Raw genomic sequence first — 24,060 nt, forward strand, 5'->3', positions numbered from 1 at the left:
GTGCAGGCAAACATAGGGGGATTGTGGCTGACAAAATTTGCAGATGACTGCAAACTGGGCACCATAATTGACACTCCATCAGACACAGACATCCTCCAGAGAGGTCTCATAGAAATGGATAACTGGTGCCAGAGCCATGGCCTTAAGCTAAATGCCAAAAAATGTATAGTCATACCCTTTGGGAAAAACAAGGTAACCCCTTATTACCACATAGGTGGTAATCCATTAAACACAGAAGAAGTTATCAGGGACCTGGGGACCCAAGTTGACAGTAACCTCTCTTTTGACACTCACATTGCCAAAGTGGTTAGGAAGACCTTCTACATTGCCCACCTGATCATGAAGGGATTCACATCCAGATCAGGAGAGGTCATTGTACCCCTGTACTCTTCACTTATCAGACCAATGATTGAGTACAACGCCCATTCGAATGTACCTTACCCGACACCTGCAGCAGTTGGAAAGACCCCAAAAGTTCCTCACCAAAAGGATAAAGGGGCTCAAACACATGTCATACGATGCCCAACTGAAGAAACTCCAGCTCTATTCAGTCGCATGCCATCTGCTCAGAGGTGATCTGTGCCTGACATACAAGGCCATGTCCAACCCGGAATTAATGGACATGCTCCACCTCAAAAAATCCAAATCCACCAGAGCCACGAGAGCAAGAGACTTAAACCTCAACACAGATATAAATAGGATGTGCTGGAGGGACAGATTCATCACCCAGAGACTCCCTACACTATGGAACAGAATCCCAGTCCATGTGAGGCAGAGCCCCTCACTGACTCTGTTCAAGAGAAATCTTGACGAGTGGATGGGAGATCGTAGGTTTACCCCGGGAATCATCTCTGTGTCACTGCTGGACAGAGGCACAGCAAACTAATGGGTATAGTATTACCATCCTAAGGGGTGGTGAAAGCCACACACACTCTGGCTAGGCTTATAAATGCCCTAGGGCAGATAGCCTAGTATGAACCTATGAACCTATGAAACCACAGTAGCTGTCATTGCTACATGTGTGGTCAGCTGTGCATACAACAGTGGAGATGTTCTACAATGGAGGCATATGTAGTATGCAGTGGAACAACTTGTGTGGTACGCAAACAGTACCACACAGTGAGCTGTGATATGGGCATCCCACAGGTGTCACCATTGTGTTATATGCCCCTGCATTGGGTGCACATATTGTGATGTGCCATCTGACATGTCCCAGACACGTAGTGTTCTGGCTGCAATATTGTCACACTATCCCATGACCCATACCCCACATACCAAACATACAACCCGTTGTCTGCATAGCTCTGTGGATGGTGACATATCTGACATCTATGGGTGTATGTCTTATGGGACAACACAGACATGTGTGATGGCCATCACACACATTTGGTCAACGCATGTGCACACATGGCCATGGGGGATGGCCAGAGACATGTAGCCATACAGTAGATGTGATGTGTACACACCCTGTTGCACATTGTCCACACATGGTCCAATTATAGCCTTAGTTGACTGATTATACAGTTGATGTGGTACACTGGACATCCTAAAAGCCTGTGTACAGCTAGTGGAGGTGTCACTGACGTCTACCATATAAGATCTGTTGAACATCACAACTGTGTCATAGCATGGCAGTAGTCACCTGTACAGCTTCCACAGACATTGACACCAAATCAGGCCACAGATACTGTACATTTCCCTTGCTGCTGTAGGACATCACCGTTAGCTGTGCACCTCATGTGTGTGGTACATCAATGTCATGTGGGAAATGGTGAATTGACATGTCCACTATGTGTGGACATGGTTGCCAGGCAGCTAAGACCCTGTAGTTGTTGTACAGGGGTGTCAACTGTAGGTCCTCCACTAACCTGTCACTTGACACAGCATGGTTTGGTGTGTATACACCTCAGCATCGTGGGTCACAATCCACAGTTATGTCATGGGTATGCATGCAGTTATGGCTATGCAATGTGTACATATTATGTATTGTACAGCAATATAGATGCCTCATGATACCATGCAATGGCACAGTGTCTGTACTTCACACTGTATAGCAATGTAGACGGCTCACACTACCCTTCCATGCTCATGCACATTTGCTAAACATGCATTCTATCTGTAGGGCATACAGACAACACCGCAATGTGATGCCTATTATGATGCTGTACATGTGTCAGGACACCATTGTGTCAGACATGTATGCATGTTAATGCACACGTCAGCAGATTACATGTCAAGGTCATGTCAGCCATGTGTACTGTTATCCTGTTCTGGTCCACATGGTGTATCACGGGGATGCATGCATACTACCATGATTGTGTGAACTGCATGGCTACTGATATGACACCCGCTTGCTGTAGTGTGCATCCCAGGGAGGTATGCTTACTAACACTATTAATGTCTGAGCTGCATGCCCTCTGCCGTATCACAGGCATGCTGCATGCCATCTGTCAAATCACATGCATGGTGTGTCTGTGTGTGTGTCTGTGTGTGTGTGTCTGTGTGTGTGTGTGTGTGTGTGTGTGTGTGTGTGTGTGTGTGTGTGTGTGTGTGTGTGTGTGTATTGTAATTTAGAGTCTTTCTTTGCATTCACAGGTGATGTAGGTGTGTTACCCTCCTGCGGTCCATCTGATGTTAGTGTCCCCACAGATACTAGCAGTGATGAACATATGCATGAGGTACAGGCAGGGTTGTCAGGGGCTGAATCTGTGCCAATGGTTGCCATCCCAGCTATGTCCCCCTCTTCGCCGCACACAGTTCTGCTGCCAACACATACCGCATCACCAGTGGCCATAGAGGAAGGACAGTCAGCGTCTGTTAGCGTGGAACAGGAACATGTGGTGGCTACAGAAGGTGTATCTACACACCATGGTGTCAGTGTAATGACTGCAGATGTGCCATACAGGCATGTGGCTGGTGCTGCTTGTAGGAGGACCTCTGGCAGACATGCACCTGCAGGACAGAGTGCAGCAGCTGGTATCACCAGACGCATGTCCCAGACTGTAATGGTGGCACAGGCATGTGCTGAACATCAAAATAGAGAAGGGCAGAGGCTGCAGAGGGCTGCCATCCGTACCCTAAATGCCAACATCCAGGCATTGGCAAATGCTCAACAGCAGATTGCTGATGTTCTGGACAGGCGACTGGGTGACATGATCAGAATTCTTGACCGTGACATGGCAATCCGCGAGCGTGATTTGTCTGTGTTGGAACATCTGGTAGGAGTGAGGCGTAGGCCACATGGATGTAGGCCAGCTACACCACCTAGTGCAGGTCAACGTGAGCGTGCCACCTCACATGCCCGCTCCCATAGTGCTGGTAGCAGTAGCAGTGCAGCTGGTGCTGCGCTGTCCACATCAGAACACAGCAGGCCACGTGGATGTGGCCCTGGATGTTCCCAGCAGGGACACGGTTCCAGTGGACATGTGTCGTCGGACAGTAATCAAGCTGTACCTCCACCTGGTAGTGCCCGTGCAACCCCTGGCAGGCACAGGTCATGTGGCCGTGGCCGGACACAGTGAGCTGTACAACCTGGTCTGTACAATCTGGAGCTGTCAATAATACCCTGTGTAGGCCTCACAAAAGGCATACACGCACACAGCAAAGAAATCTGTAGGGCACCACAACACCCACATGCATACTGAACAGACATGTCTAATCATATCACTGGCCCTTACCCACACACAAGATGTCATCCATTGGTGCAGCCTATGCCCCTGGCAAACATTATCACCCTGTGCATATGATGAAGCCTGTGCAGCATCCCTGTCATCCACACCATTGGTGCAGGGACATGCTCAAATGGTCTGATGCACAGGGTGAACAGAATAGTGAGAAGTGTATATTACATTAGTTGTGTAAGAATAGTGAGAGAAGTGTATATTACATTAGTTGTGTGTGAATAGTGAGAGACATGTATATTACATTAGCTGTGTACTGTTGACACGCACCAGACATACCATGTAGTACAGGTTTAGCATGCATTTTTATATGTTCACAGTATGTGTCTCGGTAACAAAAGTAACAGTATGTTGGTAATGATGCCCTGGTTCCCTCCTTATGGTCTACTTGCATGTGCCTACAGGTAGCACTGTTTCCAGTCTCCCATGTGTAACTGTGGAGTACTCACAGGCACATATGGCAATATCAGCATGTTATACACAGCCTCAGGCTGACTGTTGGAAAGTCTAATATAACACGGATGTCCACACATATACTGATTAAGAAGCATGTGGGCAGTTTAATAGGCTACAGTGGCTAGAGATGTGACATCCATACCAGGTCACATCACAGGTATGTTGACATGGTGCAGGGGTTGTACACAGCGGTCTGGTCAATGATAATATTAGAGGCCACTTGATACATGAGACCTCACTGTGTAGCAGTAATACCCTGTCACATTACAGGAACATGCTCACACTCATGGGGTCAACAACACTATAACGCACACCCCATAGTGTTGAGGTGAGGACCTTCCCTATGTGATCATCACCGGCACAGTACTGTGAACCCACACGATGCGACACAGAGAAAGAACATGTACAGGTAGCCAGTGTGGCTGAGACCGATGGCATCAACAGGGTAGTGGACTGCATCACCATGAGGCGTTAGGGATCCTGTGTGTTCTGTATCATAGCATACACTCTCACTCCATGCACCAGACAGCCATACATACCTGCATACACACACACACTGTGGAGACCACAAATGTCATACACATATGGATAGCTGATGTGTGTGATACACACACCACACCTGCCTACATCATGCTTTCCACACTGCAGTATGTACAGATCTCTACAACAGTGTACAGGGGTGTGTAACAATTGGGATGTATTCCCCACCATATGTGGCATATATGGTCACACAAGCAAACACACATGGCAGTACTGTGAATGATACACCTGCTATATGATGATACGTCTGACAGACATGCAGCAGTATTGGCCGCATTATGTGTACCAACGCTACCTTTGGCAATTGTGCTGCTATATGCACACGGGAGGATGTAAGTGTTACAGGTGTCAAGTGACATACTGTCGGTGACACCTGACCGCTGTATAGGTTTTATGTCTCCACCATCAAGTAACGGTAACATAGCGTACTGTTTGCACATGTAATGGTAGGATGGCGTGTGACACACCTGTGAGCCGTCCCCGGCAAACATCCATCTACACAGGTGGATCATCACTTTATGTACACACATCCATCCATACCTGCTGTACATCCTACCATACTGTCAGTATGTCACCATATACAGGTGTCAATGATGGGGCTGCATTGCAACTGCATGTTGTAGTTAGACACAGATTAGTTACTTACATCAGCTACTGCACATGCATGGTAGCTGCATGCACACTACAGATTGTACATGTGTGTTGGTCCTACATGCCTGTCATGTAGCCATGCTTGTATGCATTGCAATTGGTGGACATGTGTGTTGACGTACATAACACATGGACTGTTGTATGATATGATGGGTGTCATGGGTAACTAGTACAGAGGGAATGTGTCCTCGGTCAACATTGCTGCCTCATGTACTGTTAGCATTCAACAGCCATGGACCCACCTTCCATTTGCATGCGTATGATTGCTGTAGCCACTTGTCTGCACGGAGGACAGCAAAAGCTATGCTATGTACATATGTGTCGTGTGTGTGGTCCATGCACATATCCACTGCAATTACATGTATGACATAGCCTAACATGTGTGTTCGTTGGTGTACAGCAACAGTCATCTGTCACAGCTGTGTAAGACCCAGGGCCCCTGGTATGTGTAGAGCTGACCCGGTTATGTACAGTGGTATCATTGCAATGCATAACACATGATGGAACCCTGTCAGTACATGTGTAGTCTGCACAGTTGCTGTTGAACTATGTACAGTGCACTGGTCATGAGTCACACGGTGTTGTGTTAATGTATGGCTGTGTATTGCTGGTCCAATGACATGGTGATGTCGGAGGGCTACATTGTAGATTGTGGTGTGTACCTCTGTGATATGCAGCTGAGACATCTGTGATAGCTCCTGAGTGTGTACTAGTCAATACATGTGAGTGGCCTTCATGTACGTGGGGACAGTAATACCATACTGTGCCCTTCCGTGTTTAGAATCTGTGTGCATGCAAGACGGCCCTTTGCAACTGCTAAGTGTGTGAGCATGCCCAGTATGCCATTGTGTAGATGGACACACAGTACATTCCAAACTGCACCCTTCTGTGTTTAGAATCCATGTACATGCATGCAAGACGGCCCTTTGCAACTGCTAAGTGTGTGAGCATGCCCAGTACACCATTGTGTAGATGGACACACAGTACTTTCCTAACAGACGTGTGATACTAAACATGTGGGCATGGCCATTGACATCCTGTATAGCAATGGTGGTCATCCAGGCAACAGGTGTCCATTTTCAATGTCACGATGGATACCTACATTGAACACACTGGTTGCTGTCTTGAAGGGTGTACTGTCTGTGGCGTGTCCCATATCTATGTACTGTTGTTGTAGTGCTCCGTAGATATTTGGTTGCCCCGATCACACCACTGCCGTGTGTTTGTCTATGTCTACCTTGGGACAGTAATATGCTTTTAGACTGCTCACTCTCTATACATTCCCTAATGGCATCCTTGCCTTTGCGGATGATGTCACCCACCTAGAAGTATGCCTCTGGGAGTGCTATGTTCAGTAATATCGGTAGCGCGTTCTGTAAATGCGTCATGCTGTAGTGTGTTAGGGTAGTTAGGTGTATGTTCGACTCCCAGCCCTGCCAAGTGTGTGTGTGTGTTTGCGCACATGCTCCCATCCGCCTTGGGACTCAGTCTTGCTTTTAGACGGCGCACACCACAGCAGTTTGCTACCGATGCCTTTGCCTTTGCGGATGATGTCACCCACCTAGAAGTATGCCTCTGGGAGTTCTATGTTCAGTAATCTCGGTAGCGCATTCTGTAAATGTGTCATGCTGTAGTGTGTTAGGGTAGTTAGGTGTATGTTCGACTCCCAGCCCTGCCAAGTGTGTGTGTGTGTGTGTGTGTGTGTGTGTGTGTGTGTGTGTGTGTGTGTGTGTGTGTGTGCTCCAATCCGCCTGGGGACTCAGTCTTGCTTTTAGATGGCGCACACCACAGCAGTTTGCTACCGACATCTTTGCCTTTGCAGATGATGTCACCCACCTAGAAGTATGCCTCTGGGAGTGCTGTGTTCAGTAATCTCAGTAGCACATTCTGTAAATACGTCATGCTGTAGTGTGTTAGGGTAGTTAGGTGTATTTTCGACTCCCAGCCCTGCCAAGTGTGTGCGTGTGTGTGTGTGTGTGTGTTTGCGCGCATGCTCCCGTCTGCCTGGGGACTCAGTCTTGCTTTTAGACGCCACACACCACAGCAGTTTGCTACCGACGTCTTTGCCTTTGCGGATGATGTCACCCACCTAGAAGTATGCCTCTGGGAGTGCTGTGTTCAGTAATCTCGGTAGCACGTTCTGTAAATGCATCATGCTGTAGTGTGTTAGGGTAGGTAGGTGTATGTCTGACTCCCAGCCCTGCCAAGTGTGTGTGTGCGTGTTTGCATGCATGCTCCTGTCCGCCTGGGGACTCAGTCTTGCTTTTAGACGCCGCACACCACAGCAGTTTGCTACCGACGTCTTTGCCTTTGCGGATGATGTCACCCACCTAGAAGTATGCCTCTGGGAGTGCTGTGTTCAGTAATCTCGGTAGCACGTTCTGTAAATGCATCATGCTGTAGTGTGTTAGGGTAGGTAGGTGTATGTCTGACTCCCAGCCCTGCCAAGTGTGTGTGTGCGTGTTTGCATGCATGCTCCTGTCCGCCTGGGGACTCAGTCTTGCTTTTAGACGCCGCACACCACAGCAGTTTGCTACCAACGTCTTTGCCTTTGTGGATGATGTCACCCACCTAGAAGCTGTGTTCAGTAATCTCAGTAGCGCGTTCTGTAAATGCATTATGCTGTAGTGTGTTAGGGTAGTAAGGTGTATGTTCGACTCCCAGCCCTGCCAAGTGTGTGTGTGTGTGTGTGTGTGTGTGTGTGTGTGTGTGTGTGTTTGCGCACATGCTCCCGTCTGCCTGGGGACTCAGTCTTGCTTTTAGACACCGCACACCACAGCAGTTTGCTACCGACGTCTTTGCCTTTGCGGATGATGTCACCCACCTATAAGTATGCCTCTGGGAGTGCTGTGTTCAGTTATCTCGGTAGCGCGTTCTGTAAATGCGTCATGGTGTAGTGTGTTAGGGTAGTTAGGTGTATGTTCGACTCCCAGCCCTGCCAAGTGTGTGTGTGTGTGTGTGTGTGTGTGTGTGTGTGTGTGTGTGTGTGTGTGTGTGTGTGTGTGTTTGTGCGCATGCTCCCGTCCGCCTGGGGACTCAGTCTTGCTTTTAGATGCCGCACACCACAGCAGTTTGCTACCGATGTCTTTGCCTTTGCGGATGATGTCACCCACCTAGAAGTATGCCTCTGGGAGTGCTGTGTTCAGTAATCTTGGTAGTGCGTTCTGTAAATGCGTCATGCTGTAGTGTGTTAGGGTAGTTAGGTGTATGTTCAACTCCCAGCCCTGCCAAGTGTGTGTGTGTGTGTGTGTGTGTGTGTGTGTATATGTATATATCTACATATATATATATATATATGTGTATATATATATATATATATATATATATATATACATACATACCGATATATATGTGTAGATATATGTATATATATCTATATATATATATGTATAGATATATGTATATATATCTGTATATGTATATATATATATATATATATATATATATATATATATATATATATATATATATATATATATATTGTATATTGTATATAGATATGTATGTTGGGATTATCACTCTTGACTGTGCTGCATTGTCTGTACGTGAACACCTTGGATGTATGTACATCTGCTATGGCTCTGTGATAGTGCACATACTGTGTGCTGTAGTGATCGTGGGTTATACATGTGTAGTGACTGGTTATTGTGTTGCTGGGTATTACACGGGCATTGGAAACAATGTTAGTGCAGCACCTTTGAGTGGTCGTATGCAGATCTCAGAAATGGTCAGTGGTGGTTATTACATTGGAGTGTGAGTATGGCTCATATCCGTCTGTAGTAACTGTTAAGTCTATGCACCCTAGGTTAACATTACAGACACATGTTTATCCACAGGTTGTGGTACAGATCCCAGGACTGTATGTGTAGACATTGACAGGTGCAGGACTGGGTTGTGTTGGATGCATGGAGGGGTGTCCATGGCCAGTAATGGGGATCTCTACAGCCTGGCAGGTACGGTCTGTGACTGTCCCACAACCTCCTGTATATGGCTGACACATGCTGTACCTGTGTATATGCAGACACACACACTTACCACAAACAGCTACGGCTATCACATACACACACCCATTGCACCACCATTGGGCCATGCAATAACCATTGTCCCTCACACACACACACCTTCATGTACATTGGATGGCTCTATGGCAGCTCTGGACATGTTAACACCACACCCTGTACATATGATGTCACCTGTGCCACCACCTGTGATGTGTAACATTGATGCAGGATCTGACTAACCTGGTACTGCTGCACACAGTGGCTTTATTCCACTGTATTGATGTTAGCATGCTGTTAACACACAGTGTGTTACTTCCAGGTGTACTTCAGCAGGCGTGATGCATTGCAGCTATGACCGTCACTGTAGTATAGTTTACAGCACTGTTACCTCTGATGATGTAGTCTCCATCCATGTGCCATTTCACTGATGTGTGTAGTATTGGCAGCATGCGTGTCTGTGTGTGCAGTACGTATGTGATGTGTGTAGTACACATGTATACCTGCTTACAAATGCATACACGACATTACACGGGCTTCACCATTCGTACACTAGCTTACTCATTCTTCCACATGCGCACACAGGCTAACACGCATGCATACATACTTACTCGGGCTTACTGGCACGCACGGGTGCAGACACACTGTGGGCAGGTTTGCAGATCACATTGGTGGTATCCATGGTGTACGCCGTCTGTCTCCTGACGTTCCCTGGGATAGCTCATGACACTCCTCTTCCACTGAGTACTGACAGCACACATGTGACACTGCTCCGGTGAGGTTACAGTGTTTTGTACATACACACTCCTGTTGTCACCTATCTTCTACTCTAATAGTCCCCTTAACCTACACTACACTGTAGAGGCTTGGCCCATATGGCATGACATGTTGTGATTCACTATCCTCAGCCTCACTTGCCTCACATTGCCTACAAATGCTTTGTTACATCTCTGACAGAGCGCTTCTACACATAGGTACTAATACGCAGTAGCCATGTTGTCTCCGGCTTGCCATTCATCTGCATGGCATACTAACATCTAACTAAACCTACATTTTGTATGTATATTATCTATATGTCTTGTGTTGAAGCGCAGCGCGTTCTCGTGGCACTGCGCTACGCTTCCACACCAGGGATCGGGGAGGGCAACTACTGGTTCATTGATATCCAATGGACAAAGCCGCCGCTGGCCTTGGACTTGGACATTGGCATGCTTCTTCGACTGTATTCATACTGTATTTGCAGCTGTCATTGCTCCGTTTAGCAACGTGCAAAACGTTAGTCGCATAACATCCGGGTACATTTCTGCACATAACTCTGCTCTTGCATGGACAACTTACTGTTTCATGTATCACGTAGTTACGTAGGGTTACCACCTGTCCCACTTTGTGAGGGACAGTCCTTCTTTGGGCAGTTGTGTCCTGCAAAATATTGTGAGGAAATGGCAAATGTCCTGAGATTTTAGGACAAAATTATTTTCTATATTGTATGTAATAGTTGCATAAAACAGTTATTCTGTATCTGAAACACCTAAATGTTATACGAAACAGAATAAGGAACAAAAATGCTACAAGAATAAACTTGTATTCAGGCAAATGACTGAAGTTCTGTCCTTTGTACTGGCCATGGGTATGTTTTGCCCGGCAGAATCTGATGTTTGTAGCACAAATGTCCCACTTTGGCCATTTGGAAAGGTGGCAATACTATAATTACACCATTTGCATAGCTTACACATACAAATGGGGTATGTTGCAAATCCCAACATTGTCCATGCAATGTTCGTGTTACGGGTGGTCTTGCACGCCCCTGCGGGTGTTTGCCGAATAGCCTGGTAGTCATCTTTCCTTGCTGTACTCTCACTCAATCCATAAATGCCGAAGGCGTCGTGTATCATGGCCTAGGCTTTGCTGTGTGCTATGTCTATCTGTGGTGTATGCATGGCTATGGGTATGTCCCACTGTCATCATTGGTAAAGGTGACACCCTATAGGTACTTCCTGTAGACTGCTGTGTCATTTGACATGTCAGCACATACCTGCGGATGAACTTCCTACTTCAGCGCTTTTCACACCTTCTGAGTTATCTTGCAGTTGATAATGCTGTTTCCTCAGACATGTATCTGTTTCAGATCAAACCTATCAACCTCCTAGTGCAAAACATCTGTACAAAGCCTAACATGATGGGGGGACAGATAGGGGCAGATTCTACATATTGTTCTTACAAACGTAGATAGTTGACAGTATTATAGGTTTTGCATTAGTATGACCTTTCTGAGGGATTTGGGGTCTTAAACACATACGTTTATCATTATTTAATGACGTCAGTTCTCAGGTATTTGGCAGACAGGTACAGATTGTGAGAGGAACACACCACACATATGAGGCATACATCTGCACAGGTATGAGCCAGGTATGAGCAGATTACACACTTGCAGGCGCACTTGCATATCCTTATTGTGGGTTACATGTGTTTCATAGATAATTGTGCTTCCGTGAACTTTCATAATTCTGACCGTAACAGTTACATATCTGTATTCCAGTTTACGGACTACTGAGAAACACACGTTCACCTTTACATATTTAAATGTGTGTACTGCACGAACGCTTTCATTACACTTTCAAGTTATATGTGCAGTGGTCGTAGGTCAACCGGGACTGCATTCAGGTTGGCCGGATACCGGAACCACTATTCTATTGGTGTTCTCCCTCATTGATATGCATACCCATAGTACTTAGCTACATCAACATACACCTCACCGCTTCACCTACGACACAGGCATCCATTCTTCTGCTGGGAAGAGGGCGGTACTACATATTACACATTCCCTATCGCCTACTGCTTTGGACTCTGACTGCATTGTTAATCACTCCGAGGATATGCAGAACACCAAGGCATATAGTCCAGCCACATACAGGTCTTTGATTGTCAGGGTGTTCATGTAGTGATCTGGATTTAGGCTTGTCCACCTGGTGAATGGAACTTCCCTGGCCAAGGTCAAATGTCAGACAAAGCATATGGACAGGGATTATCTCCCTATTTTGAAGTGTTACCTGTGTTTATAGACACAGGTGTTTGGGCACCTGTCAGCAGCTTATTCTGTTGGCATTACATATTATGGGTGGGGTTGTTATAGTCCATACTCCACCATGAGGGGTGTTCCCATTCACTTTTGACTATTACCTGTATAAAGTCATATGGGGATTATTATTTTTGGACATCAAGTGACTACAGGTATGCAGTTGTACATTACACAAGTGTGAAGGGCTGTTCCTGTAAATATGTATGGACCATACCTCTCAACCTGTTAGAGCACCGAACCTGCGCAAAACCTACATGATGGGGGGACAATTAGGGTCACATTTTAACGATTGCTCTTACAAGCTTAGAACGTTGATAGAATGCTAGGTTTTGCATTAGCATGACTTTTCTGCAGGTTGTGGAGTCTTATACTCAGGATATTTCTCATTATTTAGTGACATCAATCCTCAGCTATTTATTGTTCTACTCATTGGTAGGATGGCACCTTTTCCTATGTCCAAGCTATTCCTTACACATCTCCGACTGTTGTGGACATTGCCTCCCCACAATCAATGGTTGTGTTTCCACCTTTTCAATTGTCCACAGTGTGACATAGGGTTACCACCTGTCCCACTTTGCGAGGGACAGTCCCTCTTTGAGCAGTTGTGTCCTGACATGTAATTGTCAACATGGCAAATGTCCTGGGATTTTAGGACAAACATATTTCTTATATTTTATGTGATAGTTGCATTAAACAGTTAATTCTGTATCTAAAATACCTGACTGTTATGAGAAACAGACTAAGCAACTAAAATGCTACAGGAATACGCTTTTCTGTAGGCAAAACAGTTATGTTCTGTCCTTTGTACTGGCCATGGGTATGTGTCGGCCTGTATAGTCTGATGTCTGGACCAAACATGTCCCACTTTGGCCATTTGTAAGGGTGGCAACCCTACTGTGACAGTTGCGGTGAACACAGCATATTTTACAGGCCGACACATACCCACGGTCAGTTCGGCAGATAGAACTTACAATTCTTGCCTATATCTAAGCTTATTCTTGTAGCATTTCGGTATCTTATTCTGTTTGTTATGACATTTCTGTATTATACTTCCAGTGAAATATGTTTAATGCAACTAATGCATGACGTCTACGGAGGAATTATGTCCTATATTCTCTGGATATTTGCCAGTTTTACATGTTTGTGTCAGGACACATCTGCCCACAGAGGGAATGTCGCTCGCAAAGTGGGACAGGTGGTAATCTTGGTCGACGGTACGGATCATACTGTTCCTTTCGGCCTACATGTGTCCATGTTGTTATGGCTCGTTTATATGCTCCTTCTGTTTCGTTTACATGCGTATGCTAATTCCTATCACATTTGGTATGTGAAATACAGACATACCTTTTGTATGTGACTATTACATGGCTTGTGGGATATGATTCAGACATACAGTCACTACCTATATCTACATTTCTCCTCATGTATTTTGTTATGGACACATCTGCACAGCTATGTTCCCACCCTCAAATTATGGGGCGGCTGGTGACCCTCTCCGTTGGACTGGACGTACCTACTGGCGGCGCGCTAACATCTGATACATTTCACTTCTACATGGTATAGCTATCTACACTACATTGGACTACAGGCACATGGTTTTCCTGTCATTTGTTCATGGGTAGGGACCCGTTATTCCCTACCGTGATTTGTGTTTGAGTCTTCATTTTCTGTTCGCAGGGACTCTGCTTTGCATACGTTTCAGTCTCCACGGACATTGATAGGTACGATTACTATTGCTGGCGGAATATAATATTCATCAGTTTAGGTTGCTCCTCGGAAGCCGACATTGATACGCCCCCCCTGCGCAACTTCGATACGCCCCTTGCACTCGCGCACGTTTCCTATGCACATGGCTGTGGTGGCTGCACGCCTTCATTAATATGCATATGGTGCGACTACTCCACATCTACGCCGCACGGCCGGCGCAAGCCTTATGCCGGCCTTGCACCGAGCTTCATGAATCCAGGGGATTGTTAAATTGCAAAACAAAGAAAAATAAAATTGAAGGTGAAGATGATTTTGTTAATGCTAGATATGTTAACAAGACAATGGATAATTTAGGTTTCTTCCTCTTCTTGGTGGATGTCATTACCTATGCCATTATTAAAATATGATTTAAAGTTTAAAACTGCATATCACAAATTCCAGTGTATACCTCATTTTGTTACAAATCCGATAAGACAAGTAGCAGTGTCTCAGTATTTTCTAAACAGCACCAGATACTGAAGTCAAAAAACAAACCGCCACCCGAAATTTCTCATAAAATAATTATTTAGCAATGTTATTGAATTTATTATTATAAGAATCAACTGTATACAATCTATGTACCCTAATGAGCATAAGGATTTACTAACCAAACTCAAGAACGCAAAAATCAATGAAAATAAAATCCTTATGAAGGATTTTACCTACCTATACACAATAGGTCAAGTACTCAACATCAGATATGTCTAAAATATTAACTATGTTGAAACAGTTTGGAACAGACAGCATGAAATACAGGTAGGGATGGTAATATCTAACTAGGAACAGTATCATATTAGATATTACAGTGGCACACCTAGGATCTTCCTCCTCCCTACTCGTGGATATACTACTCCAATTAATATAGTTCATATTAGCAACACCCTCATCTCTTAAGAGTGAAATCAAAGTCATAAGCATACAATACTTTGACTTTGGTTGTGCACGTTAGAATGCAGCACATTCATATTATTCAATAATTTCAACCTGGCAGCATTAAGATGTATTGCAAATGTGCCTGTGTTCTCAGTGTTCAATATTTTTGTCTTCTTGTCTGTATTAATAAGTATTCTAAATGTATATTACCACGTTTGTTCTTGAAGATTGTTGTTGTATGAACTCACTTTGCATCAATTGTTTCCTCCACCTTAAATGCACAAGTTTTAATTTGTCTTGAAACTGAATTCCCATGCAAAGCCAGAAAATAGTGCTTGAGATTAGTGCTGTACCCCAGATAACACACTGAAATAAAAGCACACATATATACATTCATAAATAGAAAAACAGGCTATGATACTATCCACGCTACCTGAGATAATTCTGCCCAGGATGCTGTTAATGAGTTATTTGATATTATGCACTAATGAAAACATACTGATAGGGCATAACATACAGGTAAATTCTGCAAAATTGCCCTTTGGCAGAACATGAATATGATATACAACAAATCAAGATGAGCTACTACTTAGCTTTTAAAAATTACCCTACTTAGAAAAATAAGAATAGATTACATAGAGACTAGAAATTACTTTTCTTACAGAATTCTTACAGATTTGAATATTACCTTGGCTTGTCCTCAGACTTTGAAAGCAAAAATTGTTTATTCTTTAATTATGCAGGAAAACCGAAAAGGAAAATTGTGAGTGCAATGCATGATCAGTAAAAAAGATAGCTTGGTCACCTGGCCACACGACATAATAAAACTACTTCCAGAAAACTTTTGTGCAGACTTCAGAGAAAGCAAAGATATTTGCCAGAGTGCTGTAGAGAAAAGTAGGCTTTCCTTATATAACTATGAATGTGAAAACTGCAACCACAATTAAGATTAAAAATATTACAAAATAGAGGAGGGGTTACATTAGACCAAAAAAATTTACACCCATCAAACTGACCGGAACTGCATGTAAATTATGGAAAGAATCATTGTAGAGCTTATTCAGGACACATGGGTCCTGCTTCTGCTAGATAAGAAACAGTATAGGATTGTTAAGAGGAGACATTGCCTTTTGAAACTTGTAACATTCTCTGAAGAGGTAACAGAAACACCTGATGAAAGGTTAACAGTGCAAACTGTTTATCCTGACTTGTTATGGCATTAAACATTATCCCACAAAAAATAATAGACAAATTCATTAACACAAAATATGAATAATGTTTGTGAAGTGACATTAGAAAGCTTTAATTTCGTGGAAAACTTTATGACTGCGGCTGAAAAAAAGACAGTATCACCACTGAAAGACTATTTATTTCAGAACTTGGGACTGCAACTAAAAAATAAAATAAATATGCAGTTCAGGACTTCAGATACAGATGAACATGAGTTAAAGCTGTTTTTCTACATAGCTGTGTGAATTAGATTGTCTGTGGCAAGGTGTAATATACATATACATAGTAGAAATTTAACCATTTTTCAGAAGCAATTGTATTGTTTAGATTGACCAAGTTGGTAAGGTTGGCAAATACTGACTTTCTGAATTCCTCTAAAATGGTTATTATTGTAATTTCATTGGGTAAATGATTCCTTAATAGAATAATCATTGGGTTGAAAAACTATTTATTTAGCTATAATTTTTTGACTGAGTTAGCCCATTAGTCTAATGACCACTTTAGAAGGGAGACACAATGTTATATTCTTATTAGCTAGGAGAAATTTGGCAAGGACACTAGGGAACTTCCACAACTCATTATTGTTGTGAGTGGGAACCATTTCAGAGGAGCACTTTCTGTTTCTGTACTAGGTGCAAAGGTAACCTGGAGAAACAGGAGGCAGATGGAGAGAGAAAGAGATGATGGCGTAGAGAAAGAAATGAAGGAGAAAGACTGAGACCATAGAATATATGCAGGATTCTGAAGATATGTTTCAAAGAAAACTGTTTAATGGAGATGAAGCATGATGGATGTATAACTACAACCCTCCAGTCGGGAGTGTTGCTGTTTGATTTATTTAAAGAAATGGTGATGCAGAGTGAACCTCAAAATGAAGGAGATGTTTCTTGGGAGGACATTTTGGAAAAATACAGAAGGAGAATGCAGAGACAATCCTGAAGAATTGTGGTGAGATGAAAAATAAAACATGCAGAGACAATAAAATAAGGCAAAAGTGGAGTAGCAGAAAAGAAGACAGAAGAAACTGAAAAATGGAAGTATGTGGTAAGGATTCAAAGTAAAGAAGACAAAGAAATGGACAGGTATGAAGTGTGGGACAATTTGATAGCTCATTTGGGTGTATAGGTGAGGTAAGAGCCTTTATTATTATTAACAAAGAGACATTTTTTGACATTATGTTTGAGACTGCTTTTTTAATGGAAATTTTTCTTGGGGAATATGAGAAAAAGAAAGACTAACCCATGGAATCTGTATGTGGTAAAAGCATTTAACAGGGAAGCAAAATAGAAGATTCCTATGCAATTTTGAATAGAGATAGAAAGAGAGACTTTGGAAGGGCATTTGAAAGTTTTGTCTAAAGAAGTACTAGACATTGCAGAAGTTTATGGCAAAAGGGTTTATGGACTAGTGGCTGGGATTGAAATACTGTGTTAAAAATAAAAAGAGAAAAATTATATATATACCAAGCATGATAAATGTGGAGCCTTGTAATTAGTTTGAACTTATGAAACCATGAATCTAAGGAAAAGGGAAAAATGAAAATTTCAGAGTGCTTTCTGTAAATGTGAATAGTACTAAGAATATAGTAAGAAAAATAGGAATTTTAGAGTGGTGCAATACACGTGATGGGGATGTAATTAAATTAAAAGACACAAGATTTTTTACAAATGAAGAAAAATGACAGAGAAACTATGGGCAGGAAAGATAATCTGGAATTTGGGAAATGAGAAATGTTCTGGAATGGCCATATTATTTAGAAATACAGTAAAGACATTTGATGTAACTAGCAAATGTGGGAAGATTAACCATTATAGATTTAAAATGAAAAGAGCAAGTGCGTAGAATTATAACATTATATGCTTATACTAACTGTAAAGAAAGGGAAAACTTATTTCATCAGATTTTAGACTATGTCGTGATAAATATGAACATTGTAGTAACAGGAGACTTTAATTGTGATTTTAAGTGGCAAGCATAAAAAGGAAGGAAATTATACAAGAAACATGTTAGAAGTTACAAGATGTGGTAAATTTAAAACTTTGGAATAAAAATTCATGGACTTACAAAAGGGGTATGTATAGATTATTTTATAGCATCAGAATGTTTATTTATAGGAGAAGGAAAGGTAGCTGAAACAGGATTTTCTGATCATCTTGCAATGTGTCTAGAGATAAAAGAAAACAATGAATATATAAAATAAGTAAAGGAATAAAAAGGATAAATGTGAAAGCATGGAATGAAGAAGGAAAGAGATTAGTAATGCAGTTATGGAAAGATCATATTACTATGAGAACATTTTATAAAAATTGGTCTGAATAGTGGATGATATTTAAGGAAAATATAAAAACAATGATTTTTATAGTCTCAATACGATGTGAGAAAAGTAGAGAAAGAAAAATATAAAATCATATGACAATGCATTTGAAGATTTAGAACATATGATAGAAAATACTTTGACAAAGAAAAAATATATGAAAGAAATCAAGAAGAAATACAGGAATTGTTATATAAGCAAATATATGTTTTACAAGGAAAAAGAAGTATCAAGTTACTTAAATAGATTAGTAAAAGAAGGTGGTAGTGTAATAAGAGAAATAAAAAAATGTAAAAGGAGAAATATAACGAACTCAGCAAAATATTATGGTGCATATTCAATTAACCCTACATGGGCTGCTAAAACTGGGTGTGCGTCATGGTGTGATGCACACATGATAGTGCACAGTTTTGTATTCGGTAAGCAGCTCTACACAGTTTGTAGAGGCATGCAAACACAACAAACACTCTGGCATGCTAAGTACAGCATAAGCAGCTGAATTGTATGCTAATCAACCAATCCAAGATGGAGGAGCTGTTCAACAAGCTATAAAGCAACCATGTGGACTCAGTGCTGGTTTTCCCTGTGAATTCCAAAACCTATAGGAATACAGCCATGGAAACTAAGCTACATGCAAAGAATATTAGGGGCTGCTGTTGCTTTTATTCATGTGTATGTGCAGCAGGCCCTTGACTAAGCTGCTGCTGCTGGTGATAGACCACAGCCAAGAAGGAGAAGGGTTTTTAGACCTCATTTGACTTTTCATAATCTGCATGAAGTGGAAATTGTAGAGCAATACAGGGTGGATAGAGGCACACTATAGGAACTCTGCAACTTCTGTTCTCCTCAACTGAGAGCAAGGGCAAACCGAGGAGAGCCAATGCTAGTGGAGACTAAGGTATGTATAGCACTTAGAACTTTAGTTACAGGAACCTTCCAGAAACAAACAGGGGACATGCTGGGGGTGTCACAGGCATCAGCATCCAGGATCCTCCATCAATTCCTGAATGCTATGCTGCAACATGTCAGTGAGTACATATATTTTCCCTGTACAGCCATGGACAGAGCCACAACTATGCAGTAGTCCTATCCTGTAGCACACTACCCTGAAGTCCTGAGTGCCATAGACTATACATATGTAGATATCAAAGCACCACCTGGGGAATAGGGAAGAGTGCACTAAAACAGAAATAGCTACCACTCTATTAACTGCCAGGTTGCATATAATGCTAACGGAATCATCCTGAATGTGTGTGCTGGTAAACCAAGCAGTTATCATGGCTCACATATCTGGCACAACTCTGGACTGTATGAGATGCTTACTATGGGGATATCTCACAGGGTCATTTACTGGGGGATGCAGGTTATGCACTGGAACTGTAGCTGATAACACCCATCAGAAATGCACACATACCAAATGAAGAATGCTATAATGAGGCACACACTCAAATGAGAAATATCATAGAACGTGTGTTTGGGCTGCTGAAGTCGCAGTTTCAGTGCCTAGATACATGTGGGAAAGCCCTTCAATTCAATCTCCATACATGTGCTGAAATATTCACAATCTGTGCCATGCTTCACAGCATTATCCTGAGAAAACAGCTTCAGCAGGAACAGCAAGAGGAAGGGCCATATATCCCATCACCACTGGCAAGGTCACCACAGCCATACACAGGTGAGGAGTCAGAGATGGAACCAGCAGCCACTGTGGGTGTAGGCAGATGTAGGCATGGTCAATATACCATTGCATTGCTTAAGAGGCAACAGATAGTATGCACGCTCATCACCTAAGGGGCTAAAACCTTCCTCCTACACACACACACACACACACACACACACACACACACACACACACACACACACACACACATATATAGTAATATTGATACCAGACAATGCTCACAACCTTTAATTACCCAAGTTACTAAAGTTCTTACAAATGCTCGATTTATAAGGTAAGTGTCGAACCTGGAATAGAAAACTAAATGTTAAGAATACAAATAAATGGCATATCTTTGCATACTGTCTAATGCAAGTAAATATAAGGTGGGTGATTTTTACAGTAATTACATCAAGATGTGACAGCACTGACATAATGTGAATACATGTATCCTCTATCAAGTACATTTAAAATATACAGATTTCCAATGAATGTCCACATTTTGGAGTCATGTGTTTGTAATGGAAAATCATTAAAGAAAAAGTTGGAAAATAATTACACATTTTAGTTTCAGACTTCATATCCCTCAGAACAAACAGAAAAATAGTAATGCAAAACCTGTTATTCTATCAACTATCTATGTTTGTAAGACCACAGTGTTTAAAAACAATCCCCCATTGTTGGGCCTTTGTCACACTTTTATTTATGGCTTGGTCCAGCTTTGTTGGTCTAGTAGTTTGGCAGGGATGTACACATTACAAAAAGTCTGTAAGAAAGCAATAGAATTTGCAAAACAGCATCACAAAATCAGAAATACTAAGCACTAAGTCAGCTGTGCACCCTGAGTATCAGACAAAAGACTTATGTATCCCTGAAACGAAAAGATAGAAAACAAGGATATGGCAGTTATCATCATTTGCACAGGGTGTTGTGGGGTGGGGGAGGTCAGGAGGTCTCGGCTGTCACAAGAGTGAGTGAGTAAGAGGAAACAGGCAGACATTTAGATAAAGTATCAAATGCCACTGAGAAAAAATGAGCTTTAAGACTCACTACTGACACATTTAACTGTTATATGTGTGTGTTTCTATAGGCACTCCAGGTGAAATTGGTGTGTGAGTGTCTGCAAGAATATAACCAAGCTCTGTGAGAGCTCTACATCCTGGTGTATTGGACAGGTGTGAGTGATGCATGGTAGAGGTGGCAGTTCAATGTCATTATCCCCGACACCAAGAAATGACTCTGCCAGGAGTTGCACTGGCACATCTATGCCCACATTTAGATGCACTACTGCTGGCTGAATGTGACTGATATCTGCTGGATGAGCTCTCCTCATGAGTACCCTCAGGACCACGAGCAGTGGAAGTAGTGCCACTATGGGAGCTTGATTGGATATGGCCATATCAGCTAACATCAGATGATATGGCCAACCTATGCCCACATGGATGTTGTCCCCCTCCCAGCAGACATTCCGTCACACACATCACCCATTCCAAAGTGCCATTCATCCAATCCCTACAACTGGTAACACAGTGGAGTCAGTCATGCATGTCAGTCTGTGCCACATCTACAACACTAAGCATTTCCTCAGTGGCCCTATCAAAATATGCTAGCACCTCCATGATGGCCCTAAACATACATCGAGTGACACAGAAAGATACCCCTGAATCAGGTGGAGGATGGACTGCAGGCCTCCTCTGAACAACCTGAACATGTGTGGCACCTTGTTCACACTGTGGCTATGGCCAGAGTCAACAGGCACTGAAGCCGGTAACCACACTACCCTGATCAAGTGTCTCACCCTCAGCCTGTCCAATATCTGAGGGCTCACTGGAATGGTGGTTGCAAAGGCCTACTGGGTGTGTCCAGTGGAATTACAGGGGAAGGCTGAATGTCAACCTCAGTGTCAAATTCAACCTCTGCACCCCCCTCGCCGGCTGTGCCTGTGCTTGTCCACCATCATTATCAGAGTCTGCCAATACTCTGACATCAGGTGGTAAGAGTCCTACACTTCCACTGTCAGGATCACCTGTGATAATAAGCAACAAACACAAGAAAGAAAGAAATTGCAGCACTATTACAGTTTAATATGTGCTAACAAACTAATACTGGTGCCATTATCACAGATGGTACAGGAATACACACAGTCCTGACACCCACCACACTCATACAGATAAATGAATACTTCTGTGAAATGCTCATCAGTACTGAAATACAAATGTTTGGCTTACCATGTGCAGATAGCTCCACCCTTGCTAGAGAGGATGGTCTTGGAAGAAGTTAAGCAACATATAAAGACACCATCGTGTGTGTGTGTGTGTGTGTGTGTGTGTGTGTGTGTGTGTGTGTGTGTGTGTGTGTGTGTGTCTGTCTGTCTAGTCAGAAGAGCATAATTGTATATCTTGCAGTCATTACTACAATCCCATGGAGTGCCAATATTTGGACAGTTGGGTAGGCCTACACATCCATTTCATTTGGGCCTTCCAACATCTTCTATCCAACTTCCAATGATGATATTATCCTCTGTAAATCATCCTGCAGCCTTGCAAAACTCAGACATGTCCTGTGGTGCTTGTATTAAATACAAAGATCTCTGAATGGTGCACTTAGATAGGTAGGGGTTCTGTTCTCACTGCAGTCAACTGGTGTGCTTGTGCTTGACAATAGAGAGAACATTTTACACCAGTATGTGGAATACTCCCATTACCATCTTCTTCTCACCAGACACTGCTGATGTCATCACTTATAATCTGTTGTCTGACACTCTCCCAGACTTGTCATTGTCTTGTGGTGCTTGCAGTAAATACAGAGGTCTCTGAGTGGTGCGCTTAGATAGGTAGGGGTTCTATTCTCACTGCAGTCAACTGGTGTGTTTGTGCTTGACAATAGAAAGAACATTTTACACTAGTAGGTGGGATAGCCCTATTACCATCTTCTTCTCGCCAGACACTTCTGATGTCATCACTTATAAAGTATAAAGTGTTGTCTGACACTCCCCCAGACTTGTCCTGTGGTGCTTGTGATAAGTACAGAGATTTCTAGTCAACTTACTTCAATAGGCAGGGAGTCTGTTCTCACTGCAGTCAACTGGTACGTACGTATGTGTTTATACACTTGCTTGACATTAGAGAGAGCATTTTACACCAGCATGTGGGATGCTGCTATTATCATCTTCCTCTCACCAGACACTGTTGATGTCATCACTTATAAAGTGTTGTCTAACAGTCTCTAAGTCAGACTTGTGCTATGGCACTTGTGTTAAATACAGAGGTCTCTATTCCATATGCTTAAATAGTCATGGGTTCTGTTCTCACTGCAGTCAACTGGTGTATAGGTGTGTATTTGTGCACTTGGTTGACATTTGACAGAGCTTTTTACACAAGCATGAGGGATACTGATATTATCATCTTCCTCTCACCAGACTCTGCTGATGTTATCAGCTGTAAAGTTTTCTCTGACAATGTAAAATCTAGAATTGTGCTTTAGCACTTGTGTTTAGTACTGTGATCTGTAAATAGGTAGGCTAAGAATAATATGTGAGTCCACAGCTATTTCCAACACTCCACAAAACATCTTGTTGTAACATACAATAATAATGTTATCCTGTGTAACATGCACTCTGACAGTATTCAAGGCAAACCTGTGCTGTGGCAGTAACATTAACTACTGTATTTGCCATGTACTTTAACTACACATATAGGTATTCTAATCTGACAGCAAGTTACTTGTGTGTCTATACATGCAGCTATCACTTATAAGACAATTTTACACAGGGATGTGTCTTCACATCCATGCCCTACAGTGCTTGCAACATGTTTTTCTCAGCATACAATGATGCT

This window comes from Protopterus annectens, chromosome 2.part1, assembly GCF_019279795.1.
Source record: "Protopterus annectens isolate FY-2018-M chromosome 2.part1, PAN1.0, whole genome shotgun sequence".
NCBI classification, from domain to species: Eukaryota; Metazoa; Chordata; order Ceratodontiformes; family Protopteridae; genus Protopterus; species Protopterus annectens.